General features: G+C 54.7%; 1 protein-coding gene across 2 annotated transcripts in view; it reads right to left on the bottom strand.

Moving 5' to 3' along the window:
• CCDC12 (coiled-coil domain containing 12) overlaps nucleotides 1-15,466 on the bottom strand; it is a 39,079-nt gene that overhangs the window by 11,785 nt on the left and 11,828 nt on the right. The gene's annotated exons all lie outside the window — the stretch shown is intronic.

Here is a 15,466-nt window from a genome sequence, read left to right as displayed (position 1 = left end):
CCACACCACCATCCTCCCCAACCTCTCTGTAGGTCTAGAGAAGCCACATTCATCTCAACCCTGATGGAATACGCTTGCTCTCCAGGTATGCCGAGGGCCATGGCAGAGAGTCACCCCCATGCTGTTTCCACCTGCACCAGGAAACATCTTCCTGGGCTTCCTTCCTTACCACATGGCCATGGAGCTGGATCAGACCTGCCTGCTGACACGTGAACATGGAAGGCTGCATGCTCTCGCATACGCGGGCCCCCGCCCCCAGTGCCTGTCCTGAGAGGCCCTCGGACACAGCCCTGTCTGAGGTCTCCCTGCATGCCAGGGCTGGCCCTCCAGAGGGAGTCCCTGTGCCCCGGATGACCAGCTATGACCTGCCTTTGAGTCGCTGGAGCATGTTCCAAGGAGACAATTGGAAGCCCCTGCCATGGGGAACCTGCTGCCAGGGAGATAAGAACATATAAAGTCTAAGTAAAATGCTGCTTGTGTCACTTCTCCTAGAAGTTTGTTTATGCTACTGACAATGGCCTCCCCGAGGGTGGCATTCACATTATGAGTCACTTCCTGCCAGTGTTTGTCGTGGAGACCCTGGGAGCCACCAGACTGTGCCACCAACCCTGGCTGGGAGGTCTGGCCCAGAGAAAGGTTTCTGCGATGTGAACAGGGCAAGATGCTGACCTGGCTCCTACCCCGGGTGGCTCAGTCTCCTGGGGAGGAGGCGGCAGGAATGAATGACAGCAGCCACATGAGTGAGGTCAACATGCATCTGTGAGGTGGGTGGGTGGGGGGCTTCCTACCTTCCTACCCAGGGGTGGGCAGAATGTAGGTATCATAGGATGGGGACATAGGAGCAGGAAGGGCATTCCCAGAGGGGAGCAAGCTTGAGCAAAGAGCAGGTGTGGTCTGAAGAACACACAGGTGGTTGAAGCAGATACACACAGGTAAGGTTGTCAAGGCAGGTGGGGGCGGTCACACAGGGCTCTGGCCAGGGTTCTTAGGCAACAGGAGCCAGAGGAGACTGCGGTGGGGGGAGGGAACTACAGGTGGAAGGACCAGAAGCCTTTCCCAGGAGCCTGATGACGAGGCTGGGCAGGGAGGCCCAGAGGCAGAAGCAGGTTTGGTGATGGCCAAAGAGACGGGAGAGCAGAGTAAAAACTCTTAACTGAGACAGCAGTCAGTGTTCCCCACGTGGCTTCCCACCTGCGGACACCCCTCCCTGACAAATGCTAGTGATTACACAAGCCAGAGGAGCCTGGCGGCCTACAGTCCAAAGGGTTGCAAAGAGTCGGACACGACTGAAAGAGACTTAGAACACACGCACACAAGCCAGAAGCCAGGACATTCAAACTCCTTCCTAGTTGCCAGCCAGTGGACTCCCAGATGGCCAGAGGTCCTGCCTCAGGGGAAGGAGGTGATGGGGACACACACACACACACACACACACACACACACACCCGGACGGCAAGGACAGAGGTGAGAGAACAGCAAAGGCTCAGCTTTCCCCTCAAGTGGGCTGGTGGGCAAGCCCCCAGCAAGGCTTCTTTCCCCGCGGGCTCTGCTACCCTGGGCCAGCTGGGGGCAGAGGCTGGGGGGCTGTGGGAACAGCCTTTGGGAGCCAGCCCTTTGCAAACCCCATGCCTGTTTCCCAGCCCCCGAGCAAGAACAAACTCAGCAGCATGTCTGTCACCGCCCTCCCGGGGTCCCGGAGATGCTCGAGTGTCTCGGCAAAGGCCAAGTTACTCATTAATAAGTGAGAAAACACCCAAAGATCTAAGTGACATTTACAGAAAATGCCCTGCAGTCTGGTGGGTGGCTGCGGCAGTGGTGCAGGCTGCGGAGGTCAAGGAAGCCCCTGTAGCTGGGGATGCTGTGTGAGAGCAGGGGCTCAGGAATGGCACCCATCTTTGTGTGTGGGGTGGGAGCGGGTGAACAAGTGAACAGGCCACACAAAGGTGCGCTGCAGTCGCCCGTTCAAAGGCAACTTGGGTAGCACAGTGAGCGTCTATGAGAAAGAAGCGACTGGCTTGGGGGAGACCCTGGCCTGGCTCACAAGGCAGCGCTCGCACCACTTGGCAGGGTGATAGGAGGCACTGACCAGCCTCATAGGTCCACCCAGCCTGAGAGACTCAAAGACCCTCAGAACTGAAGGACTCACAGGACTGCTGCCTTTTAAGTCCTCAATTCAACCCATGGGGGAAGCTGACAAATGGCCATCAGGGAAAGGAAAGATTGGCGCAGGGTCACAGAACGTGTCAGCACTAGCTGTGGGTCTGGATCGAGGTCTTCCTGAACCCAGCCCTGCATTCCTGCCAAGGAGATGGGAGAGGCGCTTAGTTTCTAAAAACAGCTCTGGCCTCAGTCACTTCTGCCACGCTCCCCTCCCAACCCCCGCAGCGGATCCGATCTGGCCATGTGCGATTAGACCAGTCACAGCCAGCCTGGGCCCACGTCCACGCCCTGGAGGACATCCAAGGGTGTGCAGGCAGATGTCTTGGGGTGCATGGCATCCCAGGGGATCTCCCGCCCGGACCCTTAAATCCAACTCGCTGCCTAGCCCCTTCTACACACACCCTTCCCCAAACTCCCACCCTTCCCTCTCCTTCCAACCCCATGTTCTACCCCGCGCCCATGGTCCCCACCACAGCCAAGCCCACAGCTACTCCCCCTCCGCTCTGGAGAACACGGCGGCCTGAGGAGCTCTCTCCTCATCTTTCTAATCCCTCTCCCCTACCTCTCTCTCCACCTTGTCAATCCACATGGATGGAGGGTGTGCTCTTCTCAAAGTTCTCATTGGTCCCCACACCCTCTGGACAACAGCATTCCCCTCGCAGCCTCCCAAGGCCCAGCCCACTCCCTGTAGGCCGTCCGCGCTGGCCTTTCCCAGACACTGGACCTTTCATCTCAAGTCCTGTCCATTCTGATAACCCCAAAGAAGGCCCATCCTCTGGCCAGTCTAGACTCCAGCTCAAAGGCACCTTCTCAAGGCCGCCTTCTGAGGTGACTGGGCTCTGTCACTCCTCTGGGCCCAGGACACAGGCCTGTGGTCATTCCTACTCATCATCGGCCCCTTTCCTCAAGTCCCTCTCGGTGAGGGGGTGTCTCCTGGACCCCCACCAGGCATAGCCTCGAGCTGGGACTCTTTGCCAGCTTACTCTCCTCACCAACTCCAGAAGAGACAAATTCTTACAATAGTGGTGGCTGCAGGGCAGGAAAGCCCTGGCCTGGACTGGGGTCCTCCCCACAGCCCACCTGTCCATTCCTGGAGGTGCCTCACATTTCTGAGCCCAGCCCAGGTTTCCACACGAAAGGCCTGTCCCTGCTCTCACCCTCCTCAGAGCCCACAGGAGGAAGGCGCCGCGGAGGCAGGACTTCAGGGGTTCTCAAAAAACAGCCCTACTCCAAACAGAGCCTGACTAACCTGTTTCATAACGCTTGAAATCCTTTCGCCAGGAACAACACTTTTACAAATAAAATTAGTGTTGTGCAAGATTGGTGTTATTTCTTCTTTAAACATATGATAAGAATTCATCTCAGCCTGAAGTTTTCCTTTGTGAGGTTTTAGGTACGAGGCTCATTAGATTTACTCTTTCTTCTTGAGTCAATCTTATTATATAGTGTCTATCAAGGAAATTTCCATTCATACTGAAATTACTGGCCAAAGTCACTTATAATATCCTCCTATTATCCTTTTAATGTCTGCAGGATCTGTGGTGATATCCACTGATACTGATAATTTGTGTTTTTTCTCTTTCCTTATTAGACCAGCTGGAGATTTATCAATTTGGGGATACGTTCAGACTTGGCGCTTTGGGGGGGGTTGTTTTTAATTTTGGGGCCATCCCTGATCAAGGGACTAAGATCTCACATGGCATGTGGTGCAGATAAATTTAAAAGAGAGAGAGAAAATAGGCTACAAACCTTAGTCCCCTAAGAACAGGGGAAAGTGGCCTGGGTTTGAACCGTTCCAGCCCCGACTTGGCCCAGGGTGGGGAAAAGTCAGAGAGAGATGGGCCCAAATGCCAGGATCGGGGAGCAGGAGGGGACTGACAACGTGGAGGGTGAATGTGGCATGTTCCACAGCACCACCCTGCCACACATCTTCAGAGCCAGGGCACCCTGGGGGGGGTGCACAGGGACTTCCTGTCAGGGGCAGCTGCGGCAGGAGCTGTGTGCCAAGGGCATTTGGCGGTAGGGCAGTCACCCAGAGTCTGACTCATCCTGAGGAGGCAATGATAAGAGCCACCACACCTGGACATAGATGCTGCCCGGCCCTCTACTGCCCAGAGATGGGGGGACGGGGTGGCAGGAGGGTCTGAGCCTCGTGGGCAGCCTCGTGATCCTCGTGGGGTGCAGGGGCCCTGCCTCTGGGCCCTGACACTCAGTCTGCTGCTAGGACCACCTGGCCTGTGTGCCCACTGTCTGCCCAGGAGACAGGGAGATCCCTGAAGGCAGATGCTTGTCTTACCCACCTGTACCCTTGGGCCTGACACCGCCTACAGAAGGCACAGCTCATGGGCTGATACCTTACTGTGTGACTTTGGGCAAGTCATTCAACCTCTCTGGCCTGGACTTTCTCATCTATGAAAAGCATGACGATCACACAAATATCATGGCCCTGTTATAAAAAAGAGATGATCAGGGAAGAAAGCGGAAGGCCTGCAGCTTGGGTGACAAGACGGCAGACCCCGAGGGCAGGAAGGGAAGGGCTGCGGAGAAGCCACGAGGCCACAGGCCCAGACTGCTGGCACCTGCAGAGGTCATGAGTAGTATTCACTTTCACTGTCTCCACCAGGCATTCTCTGCAGTCCCGAGAGCATTAAAATGTCTGCTTCACAAACACGTCAGAAGGTGTGTCAGACAACCTGCATGGGGGGAACAGGTCTCCTGTTCCCCTTGGCTCAGTGCTCCACCAGGAGTCAGAGGTCAGCAGGGGAGGGTGGGGACTAACAGCCTCAGAGCCGCCCAAGCTCTCAAGGGTGCGGACATTCCCTAAGGGCTTGTGAGCGGAGAGAACAAAGCTCCAGGGAGGAGGGCTGGAAGGACAGAAAGGGAGCGGGAGATAAGGCTGCCGATAAGAGCCTGGAAGTAGGTCAGGGCCGGGGGGAACAGAACAAGGGGGTGCCTGAAGCGGGAGGGGGTGCCTGAAGCGGGAGGAGTCAGAGACGACTGAGGTCCTGACCGGGACTCACTGGGAGAATGAAGGCGCCTCAGACAAAAACAGTTCCAGGGCTGAGGGGACAAAGAGAAAGGGGGCGGTGGCTTTCAGGATGTCCAGGGTTGAGGCCCTATGCCTGGACTCTGACGATGGCCGGTGCAGACACAGGCTGTGGTTCCAGCACATGGTCTTGCCCCAGACGACCACTGACGTCCTGCGTGTGGCAGAGAAGCATGGGGAGGTGGCCCCAAGCCAAGTCTGGTCCTATTCTGGTCACAAGTGCAAACAGGGAACTAGTCATGCTCAAAGGAGGCGGCATGTCCTCCAGCAGTCTGTCGTCGTTTAGTCGCCCAGCCGTGTCCAACTCTTTGCAACCCCGTGGGCTGCAGAACACCAGGCCTCCCTGCCCATCACCATCTCCTGGAGTTCATGTTCATTGTATCAGGGATGCCGTCCAGCTATCTCACCCTCTGACACCCTCTTCTGCCCTCAATCTTTCCTAGCATCAGGGACTTTTCTAATGAGTCATCTGTTCGCATCAGATGACCAAAATACTGGAGCTTCAGCTTCAGCATCAGTCCTCCCAGTGAATATTCAGGACTGATTTCCTTTAGGATGGACTGGTTTGATCTCCTTGCTGTCCAGGAGACTTTTAGGAGTCTTTTCCAGCCCCACAGTTCAAAGGCATCAATTCTTTGGTGTTCTGCCTTCTTTATGGTCCACCTCTCACAACCATACGTGACCATTGGGAAGACCATAGCCTTGACTATACAGACCTTTGTCCAGCAGTCTACTAGTCAAGAAATACTGACTGGCTCCCTTCTGCTAGTCACTCCACACTGGGTGCCAAGGAAAAAAAAAGAACCAGTAGGTACCTGCTGTTCACAGACCAGTGTGGGCACTTAGCCTGGGTCTGTGGACAGGATTCCATGATGAGACACATACGCAGGCCAGGTGTACAAAGGCTCATTTTTCCAGAGGAAGAATCCACAGCTCTTCAGATTCTCAACGGCGGTGGTGACCCAGAGAAGGAAAGGAAAGGTCATGGGGGGTTCTTTGGGTGGCACCTGAGGTGTCTGAGGAGGCTTGCCAAAGGAAGTACCATCTTTCTTTCTCTCTTGTTTGTTTTTTTTTTTGGCCCTGTGGCATTTGGGATCTTAGTTCCTGAACCAGGGATCGAACCTGTGTCCCTTGCAGTGTAAGTGTGGAATCTCAACCACTGGACCACCAGAGAAGTCTCCCTTTTCTTGCACTTTAAAGGCTGAGTGGGACTGGGGCTGGGAGGAGGGCAGCAGAGGGGACAACAAGCACCCTGAGTGTGCAGAGGGTTAACAAGGACCCTCCCACCACCCCCACGTCCCCTGCAGGATAGCTGTTGGGAGGTAACACTGAGGGTGGAGCAAAGACCAGTCCCCTTTCCTTCACACACAGCCAGCCTGGACCAGTTCCCCTGCTCAGTGAGGCAAGGCTCCCAACTCCTGCCCGGCCCCCCTGAAGGATGGACGCACTGTGGTCTGCAGGAAGACGGGTGGCAGGACTGGACAGACCAGCGGTTGGAAAATCACTCTCCACCGCTTACTGGTGGTGAGACCACGGGCACCTGCAGGACCTCTCTGAGCTTCCTTTCCCTGCCCTGTTAAAGTGGGGCTGGTGCTCTGCCCCAGGGTGTCTGAGGATTAAAGGTGCTAACTTGGGGTCCGCCATCTGGGGCAGAACCCTACACGACACCCAGTGTGGGAGAGAACCCGCTGGCGTCCTGGGATGTCCTGAGCCCTGCCCTCCATCAGCGGTGGGGCCTGGAGAACCAGGCACACCCTCTCCTTTCCCCGCCACCACTCGCTTCCCTGAGCCCGCGGTATCCTTTTTCTGATAGTGCTTCTTTATTTTCTGCCAAGTTTCTGTTAAGTGACCAACTGTTCATTTTGAAAACTGAGACTCGAATGAAGAATGACCTGTCTGATTCCCTCAGGGGCCCCAGGCTGGGAGAGCAGACACCACATCTGTGAGACTTCCCCACAGAAACCTCTTTCTGCATCCACCACAGAGCTCCATGGCAGCTGGAAGACGGTTGGTGGGTTGCGGCACTTTCCCCCCCGGCTGTGTGCAGGCTGAAGGTTACACCCCTTTTAAGCAGAAGGGTGTTCTTCCCAGGCAGGCCCTCTAGTGATAACTGTCCCAGACATTTGATTTTACCTTGATTTGCCTATTCGAGATTTTGCTTGTCATCTGTCTTCCTAGATTAAGCTTCAAGAGGCTTGCCCATCACTGTTCTCCAGCACCTGACACATGGCAGCAGGTGACAATGGAGAATGAATGAAGGGGCAAGTCGGGGTGGGGGGCAGGGAGAGGAAGGATGCACATGTTAGTTCACCCCCTGACAGACAAGACTCTCCTCCCCACGTGGTCTGGGCTGCCAAACCGCACTCATGCACCAGGCATCACTATCCTTGCCTCCACGGATGCAGGGTCTGAGGCTTGGTGACACCTAACACAGGTCTCTGTGCGTGTCGGACCCCAAGGTCTTCCCATCAGTTTGAGACAGACAGACAACTGGAAGCCGGTTCCCTGCTCCTACATACACATTTCCTTCTACCAACACATCTGCTTGTTCACCCCTTAGCCGTCTGCCCTCCCCTCCCCCTCTGTCAATTATCTGCACCTCTTCTTTCCTGAAGAATGAGGGCAAAAAAATCCCAACCGTGCCCACTTCCTAAGAGAGTGGGAAGGATCAGATATAATGAGGTTCCACATAACAATAGAAGACTTCCCAATAGCAGGTGAGCTCTCGGGAGGGCGGGACCCAACTGTTCTTCACCTCTGTTCTACCGTATCTCCTAGCAGTCATAACAGGATGCCAGGCAACTGACTATTCAATGAATGGAGATAACATTATTTAATTCATCAGCATAAAAACATAGTAAGGTCAATACTGCTTTCTCCTCTCGCAGATAAGAAAGTTTGAGGTGATATTAATGTGAAGTAACTCGCCCAGAGTCATGCTGCTGGGGATTGCCAGCGCCCAAAGGGTAGGGTGGGCCTCTAGCCTTGGGTCTTCACAGAACCTCTGCTCTGACCCTCCTCCCGCCCACCTCAAACACACAGGGGGTCTCACTGGCATCTAACGTCACTCCGCCTCACATCACAGGGCTGACATCCCTTCCTGGTGTCATCTCTGGAAAACACAACCAAACCACGAGGAGCCCCAGGTATGGCCATTTCTGGGCCAGGAACTCCCGTCCCAGGAAAGCACCACGGGAGGCAAAAGGCTGAGGTACACAGAGGTGTCCCCTGCTGTGTCTCTTGTGATACAGAGAAGTGGGGCCCGGAGGAGGCTGTGACCTGCCGGGCGCAGGGACGCAGGCCAGTGGCTTGCACTCCCCGCCAGCGTGGTCACCGGAGTAGCGACCTGATGGGCAGCATCGTCAGATGGGACAGGATGCGGGGGGTGGGGAGGGGGGGCGTGGAGCCACACACGTGACCGAGCGAAGCCATGGCGACACCCAACGCAGAACGGTCACACAACAAGGCTGTGGGCAGTGCTTCTTCCGTTTCCTTTCATTCTGTTGTCAAATGACTTACTAATGAAATGACTTAAAAACATAAGCAAGCGGAGGAGCCCAGCTGCCTGAGGCTCCCTGTCTGGCTTGTACTCTCACCCTGAGCGGACTCTCCTGACCTTCACCTGCCCTGGCGGGAAAGCAGGAAATCATAGGTAGCCCTCAGGCCCGACCCAGCCCGGTCAGGGTTTAATGACCTTTTTCAAGCTGAAAACAAAAACAAAAACCCCAGCACTGCTGGGAAAAGAGGAGGGCAGACGGAGGCCTGCACATACCAGCGGCCCTAAGTGCCCAGGGACAGGGCCCGCAGCCCAACCAGCAGCCATGCTGCAGGCCGAGCGCCTCCAATCAGGCCAAACATCTCCCTGTGAATAATCAGCCTGAAGATTTCAGTTACAAAATTATCTGATGGTGATTGATGAGGTCACCCCCCTACCCTCCCTGGCCCCACCATTTCCCTTTTTTGGAGGGAGGGGGAAAACGCCTCCCCCGCCACAAAGCAGAACTCACAGCCCCCAGGACTTCCTCACCATGCGAGGCTCACAGCTAAAGCCAGAACAAGCGAATCTCAATGGCAAATGTTAGGTCCCCGAAGCTCCCCTGCCCGGGGATGAGACAGCCACATGCGGCTCTGGGGGACTGGCCACAGGGGACAGTCAGAGTCACCAGGCCCAGCCAATCAGCTGTGGGGAATGGAACAGCCCCCTGGAACCCCGTGGTGCCTGACCCTCTCCAGGTCCACCAGGCTGAAGAACAAACAGCCTTTGCACTTGAACTCTGGCTGGTGGATGGGGCTCTGAAGCAGAGTCCCGGAGGGAGGTCCCAGGGTGCCTATCTCCTGTGTGTTCCCCATCCTGGATTCTATGGAAGCAGCGAGCGAGGGCCTGAAAACCCCAGGGAGTGGACCCTGAAATGACACCCTCCCACCTCCCCCAGACATCTAAGCACACATGCCTGTTCACACCGATGGTGGGTGCCCCCAAACGGTTCTCCCAACGGCCACCAACGGAACATCAGGGCTCCTGTTACTAATGTCACGTGGCTGGCTTTTTACAAGCCCGTGACCCCCTAAAACGAGCAGCTCTTCTCCATGCACACAGCTGTCAAAGCAAGCCCAGTCCACGCCTGAACAACACACCGTGAGGTTGATCTTGCTGGCATGGCTGCTGCCCGCAGACTTCTAAATAAACCCCTGAACTCCTCCCAAACTCCTCTGCTTTTCTTCCAGGAAAATCTCAGCCCAGCCAACTCCCAGATCCACGTGCCCGTCGAATTGCTTCAGTTCTTTGTTCTGATGTTCATGGAGTGCCCCAAATCCTGTAAACTGGCGGACACCAAGGTGACTAAGACATGACTGCTGCCCTCAGGGAGCTGAGGGGCAGGTGAAAGAGGAAGCAGACAGGTGAATGGAGAGTTCCCGCAGAGCCGTGGGAATGCGGGGTGACTAACAGCTGGGCGGAAGATGAAATTCGAGCTCACCTGGAGGGACAGGCAGTCAATGCAGAGCAGGCAGGGCAGTGCAGGGAGTGCTGGAGTTACTGGAAATAGTGGGTGTATGAGGCTGGGCCCTGTGTCTGAGGGGTGGGCAGAGACCCCTATAGTGCCCCTGGAAGAGGAACCAGTAGGGGAAGGCCTGCCCTGGGGGCTACAGACTTCATCCACAAGCAGCGTGAAACTAGCGACCAGTCGAGGACAGGCAGGTGGCAACAATGTGATGGGGGTGTTATTCATAAAGAACATTCGGGAAGGGCCAGAAAGGGAAGGGCAGCAGTCACTGGTTGAGGCCACGGGAAAAACAAGCCAGGTATGGGTCAAAAAGGCCATGTCCTCACCCCAAGGCTGGCAGATGGAAGCTGCCCCCTGGGTGTGCCTGGAGGGACAGCCCTTGCCAGTTGCACGGTGCCAGGCTGTGCTCACACAGCTGCCCACGCTTCACCCGTGCACACGGGGCCTCTGGCCCCCACAACCACCCTGGGGTCAGGCATTATCATCCCATCCAAATGACGATGAGGTTCATAACAACTAAGGAGCTTACTCAACAGTTCACAGCTAATAAAAGACAGGTCAGCATTTAAACAGAGGTTTCTGATTGTAGCACGCCCCCAAAATTCTTTCAAATAAACAGCCTCAAGGCTTGGGAGTGCTTTCTGCACAGGAACCATGGAAGGGTGACCATGTCCATTACTGAGTGAGAAAAGTAACAAAGTCATCAACTGCTAGGGCTGCAAAGACCTCAGAGAGCACCCGGTCCAACAAGAACTACATCCAGAGGCTCAGGGCACATGGTCAATCAGAATCTTGCAGGGTAAGATCCAGGAATCTGCATGTTTCAAGAGCTGGCCCACTCCCAGGTCACGATTCTAGTGCATGGCCCCAGCTGAGGAGCCTTTGAATCAGACCACATCCGTCCTCTCAAAGAGGCTGACCCAGAGGAGGAAGTGACCTGTATGAGGCCACCCCAAACTGCCTGAGGGCTTACTATGGTCACGAGGTGGGGTCCGCATCAGAGTAGGCAGGATGAGAAGAAACACAGAGAAACATAAATCTCTCATACAACATAAACACCCCGAGGGCCACGAGAGATCCAGGCAGGGCACGAGCTGGGGCTGGTCTAGACCTGGGGTCTCTTGATTTCAACTGGACTGGTACATTATCTATTTTATCACGTTGCCTGGAGCCATGCAAGAAGGTGACTGGAACTTGAATTCCCAGGTCATTCTATGGGCTGCCCAGTTCCACCCACACCCTTCCCTTACTTGGGAAGGCTCCATGTGGAGTCCTGGGAGAGGAAGAGCCAGCTTCATGCTCTAGAAGCTGAAAGTACCCACTACTCGCTGTCCCAGCAGGGAGAGGGGTCAGCAAACAGACTTCTCTCTGGAAGTGTTGGCAGCAGAGCAAGCTGCAGTGTCCAGGACTTGAGGGCAAGCCCTTTTCCTGTGAAATGCTGGGCTTCTTTCTGACTGCCTATCTCCAAGGTACGCTCTCTTTTTTTTAATGAACAAACAAACTAACCAGCCAGAACAGATTTCTGTTGCTTGCAACTAAGTACCCTGGCTTCATGTGACCACATATAAGCATAGTCCAACAACACATCATGAGCATCACTTTAAGCATTCCAAGTTTCTTAAATACCCTGACTCATCTGATCCACAGGGAGGCCCTGGATGCAAGCCAGTCAAAGGTCCTGAGGCCCAGTTTGCAAATGGAGCAGCTGGGCTCGGGGTGTAAAGTGTTCTGTGGATATGTTTCCAGAATCCCCCCAGGTCCATCACAAAGGCCGATGGCGGATGTAGGCAAGCCAAGGGGCTCACCTGGGTTCCTCTCACTATCCCTCCATCCCAACCTGGAGCTGAGCCTGAAATGTGCAGGGTCCCCACCCTGGCACCCCAGTTCAAACAGCAAATTCTTGACAAGTCAACTCCCAGGCAAGTCAGCAGTTTACGGAGCAACAAAGTGCGCTGAAGCTCCTAGGAGACTAGAAGCTATTTTAACCTCTGATCAGCTGCTTCTCAGAGTGTCACAGTCTGAGAAATACAGGGAAGACAGCTGTCTCCTCTCTGGTGTGATCTCCAAGTGATAAAGTCCTCATTAAAACCAAATTTAAACTATAAGCCAGAACTGGCACATTTATTTGTGGGGGAAAAAACTGCTTGAACAAGGTCTTTCGGTTTTCACCTACACATATTTCCTCTGGAAGCAAAGCATTTTCTCTTTTAACTATGTGCTGGGCTAAAAGGTTGAGAAGCTGAACCGCACAAGGAAGCCGTGCTGTGGAACTCCTCTGAGATCATGGGCTCTCTGAGCGGCACTTTCCAAAAGTGCGGAGGGGTGTTAAATGAGGGAGCGTCTGTGACGCGTGGAGCCTCTGCTGTGGCCGCACCATTAACAGTAGGCGCTGACCACGATGATGATGACAGCGGGGCCGGATGCTCTCACCTGCACCCTGAGCACGAGGACCCTGAAATTCCATCACCCAAGTGAGGCCTGCTCCCCTCACCCCAACGCTGAAAAGGGGCACGTGACTGACCTCATACGCACACCTCTCCCCTCCCCTCCCTTCATCCCAAGGAGAACCTAGGCCTCACCCTTGAGCTGACCATGGTTTGGAAGAGCAGCTCCATCATGCGTGCAGGGGGCGCGAGTCCGGGTCCGAAAAGCCAGCCGCAGTGTGTGGGGTTGCTGCGGCGGGGGCTTCCGCAGGCGGTCCCCTTGAAGTCAGACACCTTCCCACCGGCCTATTCTGCTCCCACCCCACCCTCCTTCTCCCAGGGCTCCAGAGAGCCATCCCCTCAAACCCCTCCTAAAGGGTTTTTGCAGCACCTCCACCAGGTCGGAGTTAGGCCACCTGGAGCACAAAGCCCAAATGAAGAGGTGACCCACAGGCCAGCCGATAAGATACAGGAGATTCACACTGGGTCCAGGACACCCTCCTCCACACAGCTCAGCCCTCCTGCGGGCCCGCACAGCTCTCTCGGTGAACCCCCCGACACACACTCCAGCCCCAGGACAGTGCACGCCAGTCAGCAGGATTACAACCAGTATGCTCAGGTCCCTCGCCCCACTGGGCCCAGCCTCGCTGACATCGGCCCCCAAGCCCTTCACAGGCCCAGCACACAGCCGGCGTTCCTCAGGAGGAGTGAGGAGAGGGCTTGGAAACTTGCTGCTCACCCCAGAGAGCCTGGCTCTCAAGGACTCCTGGACTCAGGGCAGGAACGCTCTGCTGTCAGCGGAGAACCGCCTCTCCAGCTATCACACACGCACACACGCTTTTTATTTAGCATTCAGATATACACACACACACACACACACACACACACGCACGCGCGCGCGCTCTCACTCACTTCTTATTTAGCATTCAGATTGCCCTGCCAGACCCTGAGGGCGGCCCAACGTTTTCTGCTCCAGCCACTTGCATTTTCTCTAGACAGAGCAGCTCTTGAGAGCCCAGAGTCAAAACAGTCCTGGAGTGTAGATTTTACTCCCCACTGGGCGTCGTTACCATAGCAACTGTTTCTCTTCTTGGAATTCTTTCAAGAGTACAAGCTGTTGCTTCCTTCCAAAACAAAACCGGGGAGAAGTCAGGACGCCCGGGAGAGAGGGAAGGGCCCTGGAGGAAGGAGGGCCAGCCGTGCCCCCCAGCCACAGCGAGCTCCGCCATGGGGTCTCCCAGATCTCTGAGGGGGCTTAGAAACCAGCCACGGCGAGTCCTCCCAGCTGTTCACGGTTGTGTGTGTTGGCAGGGAGGGCAGTGTCAGGGCACAGCGTGTGGGGCGTGTGTGCTTTGGGGAGTTATGCGATGTGTACCGGGGTGGGATGAGGGGACTGAAGGTTGGGAATACAAGAGGCGTGGGTGTAGTCTGGCGGGTTGCTGTTTGGGGTGTGTGGGGAGGTGTGTGGGTAGGGGGCTGGGGGGGTGTCAGGAGGTGTGGGGTGCAATGATGCAAGGGAGTGAACGGGGGTGGGAGATTTGGGGGGTATACTGCTGTGTGTATGTGGAGGTGAGTTGGGGGTATCTGCAGGGGGTGGGGAAATATGAGGGTGTGTGTTGGGGGAATGTATTCTTCAACATCCCAAGATGAAACATGGGGCATATCTTCTCCTGAAACAAGAACACAGAGGGAAAAGGGGGAAAGAGATACACTGGGAAATGGGACTGACACACACACATCACTGCTGCGCTGTGCTTAGTCGCTCAGTCGTGTCCGACTCTGCAACCCCATGGACTGTAGCCCACCAGGCTCCTCTGTCCATGGGGATTCTCCAGGCAAGAACACTGGAGCGGGTTGCCATGCTCTCCTCTAGGGGATCTTCCCAACCCAGGGATCGAACCCAGGTCTCCTGCATTGCAGGTGGATTTTTACCGTCTGAGGTACCAGGGAAGCCCAAGAATCTGGAGTGGATAGCCTATCCCTTTTCCAGATCTTTCCGACCCAGGAACTGAACGGGGGTCTCCTGCATTGCAAGTGGGGTTCTTTACCAGCTGAGCTACCAGGGAAGCCCATACACATTACTACTATATATAAAATAGGTAATTAATAAGGACCTACTCTATAGCACAGGGAACTCCACTCAATACTCTGTAATGGGCTATATGGGATAAGAATCTAAAAAAGAGTGGACATGTCTATGTATAACTGATTTTCTTTGCTGTACACCTGAAACTAACACAGCATTATAAATTAACTATACTCCAACAAACAAATTTTTTTAAATAATAATAATAGCACAGAATGCATTTCAATCCTGGATTACAATACTTAGTACTACAGAGCAACCACATCCTGCTCCAAGTGTAAGCAGGCATGAATGTAAAACACACAGCCCAAGTTTAGACAGCTGACCTAGAAGCAACTGTTCGAGGCAACTCATATTTCTAGTCAGAACATCCCCCTCAGTTGCTCTAGAGTATGGACAGAGTGGATGGAAGTCTAAGCGGCTTTGGGGAGCCAGGTTGACAGGCCCCCACCTTCCTTGTGTGTCGGAAATAAGTCCCTTCCGGTGCACAAAGCCAACAGGCTCAGCCTTATGGGACATAGAACACGCAGGGCAACTGCCCATGCCATGAAATGTCTAAATCCTTGGCAAAATAAATCTGAGTTGTCCCTGCCCCAAGGAGCTGCTTATCTCTTGGGGTCTGGCATGAACTGGGACTTGGTAACATTCAAAGCAAAAAAAAAATGTTACTACTACTATTATTATAGTAACTACAGCTACTATTACGATGCTGTGGGGGAATTCCCTAGTGGTCCAGTAGCTAAGACTC

This window comes from Giraffa tippelskirchi, chromosome 9 (genome assembly GCF_054371585.1).
Source record: "Giraffa tippelskirchi isolate mGirTip1 chromosome 9, T2T-mGirTip1v1.2.pri, whole genome shotgun sequence".
Classification (NCBI taxonomy): Eukaryota; Metazoa; Chordata; class Mammalia; order Artiodactyla; family Giraffidae; genus Giraffa; species Giraffa tippelskirchi.
This window is presented reverse-complemented; position numbering and strand designations above follow the sequence as displayed.